The sequence below is a fragment of the Schistocerca americana genome, chromosome 7 (genome assembly GCF_021461395.2).
Source record: "Schistocerca americana isolate TAMUIC-IGC-003095 chromosome 7, iqSchAmer2.1, whole genome shotgun sequence".
Lineage (NCBI taxonomy): Eukaryota > Metazoa > Arthropoda > Insecta > Orthoptera > Acrididae > Schistocerca > Schistocerca americana.
The window spans coordinates 138,160,165-138,168,582 of record NC_060125.1 but is presented as its reverse complement, the minus strand read 5'-3'; the positions used below and the strand labels follow the sequence as shown (position 1 = coordinate 138,168,582).

General features: G+C 46.1%; 1 pseudogene; it reads right to left on the bottom strand.

Annotated features, from left to right (window-relative positions):
* Positions 1 to 7,858: 7,858 nt before the first annotated feature.
* LOC124623376 lies at positions 7,859 to 7,976 on the bottom strand (annotated as a pseudogene).
* Positions 7,977 to 8,418: the final 442 nt, after the last annotated feature.

The window sequence follows — 8,418 nt, the reverse complement described above, 5'->3', positions numbered from 1 at the left end:
GCGGGAACTAAAGTCAAACTGAATTTTTTCTGTGTGTCTGATATGCCTCTATTCAATACGTACATTATCCAAAAAACAATACACGTCAGTGAAAGGAAACGTATGTTGATTATCGAATAAATAATGCACAGGTGATATAAAAAATGTCCAGTTGCCAGACTACGAAAAGCTTGGAAAATTATCATTAAATGAAAAACTTCTTCGCCTCCGGGCGCTATATTGGGTCAATTTCCCGACACATATTGATCCGACGCCTAAAACAAAACCCTAAAGGATGTGTAGACATTGAATGAAACACGAAACGGAAAGACGTGGGAGTATACAGTACCGAGAGTGAATTGGCGCTACAGTGTTTTCGAAACTACCGTGCTACGCAGGACTATTAATTTTTATAGTGTTAGGTATTTTCGTGTTAGAAATTCGTTCAAGGGGAAGATTTCATCTTGCAATTACTTTTTGTTGACTATATCTACTTTTAAGTGCCGTGATATTACAGTTTTTCGAAGAAGTCGCACCTGAAGACGCTCACGGAGATTATAATTTCTATTAAAGTATCGATTATGTGTAAAAATTTATTTTTATGTTTTAAAGAATTGTTTGAAATATTGCATTACAAATATGTTGTACTACAAATATATAACAGGATCAAGAATTACGAAACTGTTAACTTCTTCAAGAGCAGTACCATGTGAAACAGACGTGTAGCTACATAATAGACATCCACATGTTGGTCGTAATGAGACTGTCTCGCAAGTCACGTTGGCCGTTTCGCACGAATCGTCTCCCACCACCTGCGCACGGATTTTGCCGAACTAAATGGTAGAGCAAGTGGATAAAGAGCAAGGAGTTGGTCGACCAAATTCGGATAGAAAATTTTAATTTGACACAAAATTTTCTGAGCACCGTACCCCATCATAGCGTAAGCCAGTACACCCAGGAGAACGCCAGTGTAACCGTGGCCGAAACTTTGGTTTCTCCAGAACAGTTTTTTTACATTATGACGATACTAAGAAAACTTTTGTGTTAGCTTGTTCTCGCTCATTTATATTTTTTGGAATTAAATGCCTGATATTTTCACCAAAAGATACTTAAAATATACTATAATTTTTAAATTGTCTACTTGCTGTGGGCTTGATCAAGTACCAGTGGCGGTGGTGCTGCTGCTGTCGATTATAATCGCGTAAAAACTAGTTTATGGAAGTAGGTATTTCTTATCAGCGACTGGTAGCTATTTTAAGAAAGAGTTCACGGGTGAACAGCCGGGTTTTACTACCGGGCCGCTGAAACATGTCACTTCAAGGTCACTCCCCAAGCGCCGTAGAGTTAGTTGGTGGGATAACTAACGAAAAAGTGAGCAACGGGAGGCGCCGCGTCTACTGACCCAATAACAGCACCGAACAAAAGCCTGTTCCGGCGTCGACGCTACCACGTTGCCGGCTTCCGTGTAAACATTGTATGTTAGTGCGCGAACGCCTGCTGTTGTGTTACCGCCTCCAGTATAGTTTTTGTTTGTTAAACAATATCACCAAAACGATGTCGTTGACCAAGCGACAATCCGTTGCGCCGTGGAGTGCCATTAAATAGTCAGGCTTTGGAATGGCTACTGAGGACACGTGAGTCTTACGAGCAAGAAAAAGAATTTGTTTCTGTTTGTGGGCGTGCGTCGATTCCTGCCGATGAAGTTTTAGAGCGTACATCGAGAACTCTAGAACTCAGTGAAAGAACAGTTATAAGGAAAGAGGTGCTACTTCAAGACTTAAAGACAGTGAAATAAACCGTGTGGAAGAAAGCCCCTGTGGAAGAAACAGTGAGTTTTTAAGTACTCCGGGCAAGAAAAAGAAGCAGTCCCGTCCCATTAGAGATATTGATATTTTCCAATCCGATGCAATTCGTCGGCACATATACGGATATTATAAAAGAAAAGAATACCCCACAGTAGCGAAGTTGCTAATTTCTTTAAAAGAAAATGAACTTTTCTTAGGGGGGAAAACGTCACTCAAGATGATATTAAAAAGCATGGGCTTCCGTTTTAAAAAGTTACATGGACGAAAACTGTTACTAGAAAAAGCTCATGTCGTTGAAGCTCGTTCCATTTTCTTACACAAAATTGTAGGAAAGGACATACACTCAGTCATATGGTCAGACGAAACCTGGGTCAACGCTGGAGAATAAGTTTAGAAATGCTGGACAGATGATACTCCGAATAGCAGCGGTCATCAGCCAACAGGAAGAGGATCACGATTAATTGTAGCCCATGCAGGATCTTCAAACGGTTTTGTGCCTGAAGGACTTCTAGTTTTTCGATCGAAAAAAAACCGGTGACTGTCATGAGGATATGGACCACCCACGGTTTCTACAGTGGTTTAAACATTTGTTGCTACAGTTTAGTGTTCCGACAGTTTTTGTGATGAACAATGCACCGTACCATTGAGTGATTTTAGATAAAGCTCCCACCACCAGTGACCGTAAAGAAACTATGGTGCAGCGGTTGTAGGTGAGAGACATCGCTGCGGATATGAGCATGACAAAACTGCTGTTATACTCGCTCGTGAAACATAATAAGCCTGTGACGCCTAAATACGTTGTAGATGAAACTGCAAGCGAACAGGGTCACTTGGTAATTAGGCTACCGCCTTATCACTGTCATTTTAATCCAATTGGATTGGTTTGGAGTGAAGTCAAGGCGTACAGTAGAAGTAACAACAAGACTTTACTATAACAGAAGTGGAAAGACTGCTACGTGAAGGTCTTGCTACGGTAGACGCTACCTCATAGAAGAAAAAAGTAGGCCATGTTGCTAAACTGACAAGAGAAAAATGGCTCTGAGCACTATGGGACTAAACTTCTGAGGTCATCAGTCCCCTAAAATTTAGAACTACTTAAACCTAACTAACCTAAGGACATCACACACATCCACGCCCGAGGCTGGATTCGAACCTGCGACCGTAGCGGTCGCGCGGTTCCAGACTGTAGCGCCTAGAACCGCAAGGCCACCCCGGCCGGCTTCGATGTCAGGGTGTGGGTATAGCGAATGCTTGGTGAACGTCATCTGCCAGCGTGTGTAGTGTCAACAGTAAAATTCAGAGGCGGTGGTGTTACGGTGTGGTCGTGTTTTCATGTTTTGCGTGGCACTTTCTCAGCGCAGGCCTACCGGACTTAACGTATGCCTGCTGCAGTGGAAGCTGTCACCAAGGCTAAGGTTGGGCCAAGTCATTTTCAGCCAGGTGTCCGGATCCTTTTGGATCACATAGTGTATGGTGTTGTGGTCTTCAGTCAGTTGCGGCTCCCCACTGTAATCTATGCTGTGCAGGGCTGCTCATCCCCGTTTAAGTACTGCAACCCACATCCATCTGAACCTGCTTACTGTGTTCATACCTTAGTCTCGCTGTACAACTTTTACCCTCCGCACTTCCTCCCATTACTAAACTGGCAACCACCAACCCCTTAATGCACCAGAGTGTATCTTAGCAGCCGATTCCCTTTTTTAGTCAGGTTGTGCCACAAATTTCTTTTTGCCACAGTTCAATTAAGTACCTCTTCATTGGTAATTATTCGATCTACCCATCTAATCTTCAGCATTCTGTATCGCCGCATCTGAAATCATCCTATTCTTTTCGGGCCCGTTTATTGTCCAGGTTTCAGTTCCGTTCTTGACTCACTCCATACGAATACATTCAGGGAAGTCTTCCGAAAAATAGTGTTTATATTGGATATTAGCAAGTTTCTCTTTTTCAGAAATGGTTTTCTTGCTACTGCCAGTCTAGGTTTTGTATCCTCTTCATTTCGTGAGTCGCCAGCCAGTTCTTTTGCTGCCCAGATAGCAACTCATCGTCTAGGTTCAGTGCCTCATGTCCTAACCTAATACTATTAGCATCGGCTGATTTAACTGGACTGCGGTCCATAAGCAAATCGCAATTTCCTTTCACGGACGCCGCAATGTTGGGTTAATAAGTGATGCTTCACTTTGCTTCCGCTTACTCAGCACGGCCCAGAGCAGCGGAATATCCGCTTTCTGTGAACATTACAGGAGCCGCTGTTAAAAGTTCTCGAGATCTGAGCGGCGGACAGGCGGTTGCGCAAGAGAGAAAACGCGAGATGCTAGCGGGAAAGCGGAAACGCAGCGAGCGGCTCTCGGTTTCTCCATTCCAGCGGCTTCTCCACTCGCCCCGTGGAGAACTGCCTCCGTGCAGGGACCTGCCAACGCTCAGCGCTTGCGTGGTGCATTTCCTCGATCGCACACGCACACACACACACACACACACACACACACACACACACACACACACACACACACACACGTGTCCGTCGCGGCCATGGCACTCAGTCAATACTGTCGTGCCGCGGATAGGTCACGCGAATTATCCTTTCTCGAACTGCTGGGCTAAGCGGCGTAATGGTTGGGACAAAGGTAAACCTTCTCCCCCCGGCTCCCCCTCGTAGTCGGCAGGTATCGTGTCAGTCCACTGCCCAGCCAGCCACCCCATGTACATTTCCTTCAATTTCCCATAAACTCGCCCGAAAAAACTCAGCATAATACAGGTTGTTTGTAGCCACCATGAGAATATAACCTTGCTAATTTCTTGAGTCCACTGTTCACTTAGCGCATCGATTTTCACATGATATCTTGCGAACCATGGATGAATGGTATCAGACGAATGCCATATTCCTTGACTTCCGGAAAGCGTTTGACTCGGTGCGTCACTGCAAACTCCTAACTAAGGTACGAGCATATGGGATTGGTTCCCAAGTATGTGAGTGACTCGAAGACTTCTCAAGTAATAGAACCCAGTACGTTGTCCTCGATGGTGAGTGTTCATCGGACGTGAGAGTATCATCTGGAGTGCCCCAGGGAAGTGTGGTAGGTTCGCTGTTGTTTTCTGTCTACATAAATGATCTTTTGGATAGGGTGGATAGCAATGTGCGTCTGTTTGCTGATGATGCTGTGGTGTACGGGAAGGTGTCGTCGTTGAGTGACTGTAGGAGGATACAAGATGACTTGGACAAATGGTTCAAATGGCTCTGAGCACTATGGGACTTAACTTCTAAGGTCATCAGTCCCCCAGAACTTAGAACTACTTAAACCTAACTAACCTAAGGACATCACACACATCCATGCCCGAGGCAGGATTCGAACCTGCGACCGTAGCGGTCGCACGGTTCCAGACTGTAGCGCCTAGAACCGCTCGGCCACCCCGGCCGGCTGAACATGTGGTCGTAGCTCTTATGGTGGTCATTTCAGAGCCCATGTTTACCAGACATTCTTCCTTCTTTTGGTCCGTGTTTACTCAACGTCTTTCTCTTGTTTTGGTCCTTACTACCACCTTTGAAAGTTCCCCACTCTGCAGACGTAGCAACACCACCACCGGTCTGTGTGTCCCACTGTCAGAGGTATCAGAACGATTTTCGTTTACAACTCTCGCACCACTGTCTCTTACCTCAGATCGGTACGTTTACCCTTCTCCATCACCTCTTAATGTTTGTAACAGCTTCAGGGAAACATCCTGCATAAGCTGCCTGACGAATAAAGTACAGCACCCAGAAGACACGGTCTGAAGTCAGTGTAATTTCGTACACGTACACACTATCGGGCAGGTAGGTCATTAATTAGAGTTGCTATTCTCTGAGACAGGTTGAACAGCCACCGCAGTGTACTCGCTTTGATTACCTATTTAGTGTTGTCACCAGGCCTTGTAGGGTACGTATGAAGCGTGAAGAGCGTCAGACATGACTGTGACGGACACAGAGATGCCATATACTTGTTTGAGACAGTGCTACCACCGCATCCCACACTTTTCGTCGGCGACTAGCGGCAGTCCGTCTAGAGAAATACTGTCCCATGTGTAGGCTGCTCGTAACCCCGCACTACAGACTGCTGCGTTTCGAGTAGTGCCGTGACCAGGAATCAAAGACTGCTGATGAATGGCGTCGGATTGTGTTCGGCCATGAATCAGGGTTCTGCACTGCTCCGCACGACTATCGGCGGTGAGGATGGCACAAACTGGGGAACGATACCATTCGCCCAAGGTTTTAGAGAGGCACAGATTCCTGGCAGTTCCCACCGTCGGATACGAGTCGATGTCACGGTTGATAGCGACTGCGGAAACGCTGACGTCAAAACGGTGTGGCGCGAACATCCTGCGACCTCACGTGTTATCCCTCATGCGTCAATACCGTGGCGCCATTTTTCAGGGCAGTTTTCGTCCGCATTTGGCACGCGTGCACATGAAGAGTCTGGGTGATGTTTAGGTATTCTAGTGGCCAGCAAGATTCCCAGATCCGTCCCCCATACAATACGTGGCGTACCAGCTCGGAAATCAATTCCGCACGAGTGCCAGTATCCAGGAAATCAAGCTCTAGTTACAACAGCTGTGAGTCAGCTCGCTTCAGGAGAGGGTAGAACGGCCTTATGACACCCTCCGCAACCGCGTTAGGGCACGTCCAGGTCAGAGACCGTGCGTTGTCGTACTGGTAAATGGGCGCATAATGCCATATTCTTTGTAAATTTGACTCTAATTTGTAACCACTGAAGTACCGTCACATACCCTCTCAACCCGTGGGGTTTCTTTTAGTTTTCTCCTCCCCTTATGGATGCGTCATTCTTTTTTTGTCAGAGTACATGTAATACTCATAAATCGTCGTGCGAAACGAAAGGAATTTTCACATGATGGTGTGACTGCCTATAAGTACAGCTCGATGAAATTTTTACCCTACATAGAAAGAAAAGACGAACGAAAATGTCACTTTTCAAAAGACAATAATTATACTGAAATCACCACCATTCGTGATGGTGTCCTGGACATTACAATAGGATGTGTAATGCTTTGCAACGTACTCCGACGCTGGCCAAAAGGATGGTAAGAATTTCTTCTGGAAAAGCGTTCCAGTCCTCCTCCAGCGTGGTTGACAGCTGCTGGATGGTCGCTGGTGCATGTGGACGTGCCGCAGTACGTCTCACCGAAGTATCTCAGATGTGCTCGATGGGGTTTAAGTCAGGGGACTGGGCTGGCGAATCCACCTGCCGAGTATCTTTTCGTTGCAAGAGCTGCTCCGCCCGCGATGTTCAATGCGATTGCGCATTGTCATCCATAAAAATGAAATCAGGGTCTAATACACCCACAGAAAGACGCACATAGGACGGTGTACAGTATGAGAATAGCGCTGACATGTGAGTGTACCGTTTTCTCAAGAACTGGAGGTCACTACTCTCATGCGAAATTACGCCCACCCACACCGTAACATCTGCACCACGAAAACAATGCTTGACGTAGCCTCATGTGGCGAGGGATGTCGCGTAATGCACCCAGGAACATTGTCGAACATGATTGTTTTGGTGGTCCGGTTTGTTGTGGTGTGGGGAGGCATAATGTTGCACGTGCGTACTGACATGCAAATCTTTGAACGCGGTACTCTCACCGGTCAGTGTTATTGTGATCCTGTGTTCCTGCCCCAGCATCTTTTGAGGATTGCATGGGAGTAACTGAAATTCCTGCAGCGTATTTCTGGTTTGAGCAGACGAGAATATAAATACCACTTTTTCTGCTATCTCTCCGTCTCTTTCATAGCTCACACTACTCTTGAGAGGGCGTACGTGTTATTTCTCGTCCAGTGGTGCCACTACTCCTCGTCTATATGCCGCTCTGTTTCGCTAATTATTTAACCTCTCCGTCTGCAGGCCACAAGTGACCCATCGGGAACATCCGACCGCCAAGTCATCTTCAGAGGAGGATGCGAATAGAAGGGGCGTGGGGTCAGCACACCGCTCTCCCGGTCATTATGATGGTATTATTGACCGACGCCGCTACTATTCGGTCGAGTAGCTCCTCAATTGGCATCACGAGGCTGAGTACTCTCCGAAAAATGGCAACAACGCATGGTGGCCTGAGTGGTCACCCATCCAAGTGCCGACCACGCCCGACAACGCTTAACTTCGGTGATCTCACGGGAACCGGTGTAGCCACCGTGGCAAGGCCGTTGCCTTGTTAATTATTTGGAGTACCTAAATTACCGACACGGTTCGTGTAGTTAAATAGCAACCACATGCTATGCACTCGTGCTGAATTTCATGTAACAGTTGACTGATATAAATTTTATGAGGGGTCTTCCTGACGCAGAACTTTTTATATTTTTTATATACTGTATGATGTTTAATGCCAGTTTTCACTTATTTGTAGTATTTTGTGAGTGAATGCGCAATTCAGTTTGTTACCGATATATCGCTTAAGCAAAACATCGTTGTGTACTTGAGAGTTTGGCCGTACAGCTATTGACTGCTCTTGTTAAAAGCAACGATGTACCCTGGAATTTTCGAAAGCCATTCGTGATAAATCTTTGTAGCCCAAGTGCAATATTTCCTCGCTTCCCCTCTGCTGCTCCTAAGTTCGACATTACTTCTTTTCTTCTTCTTTTGCTTGTGCCGTG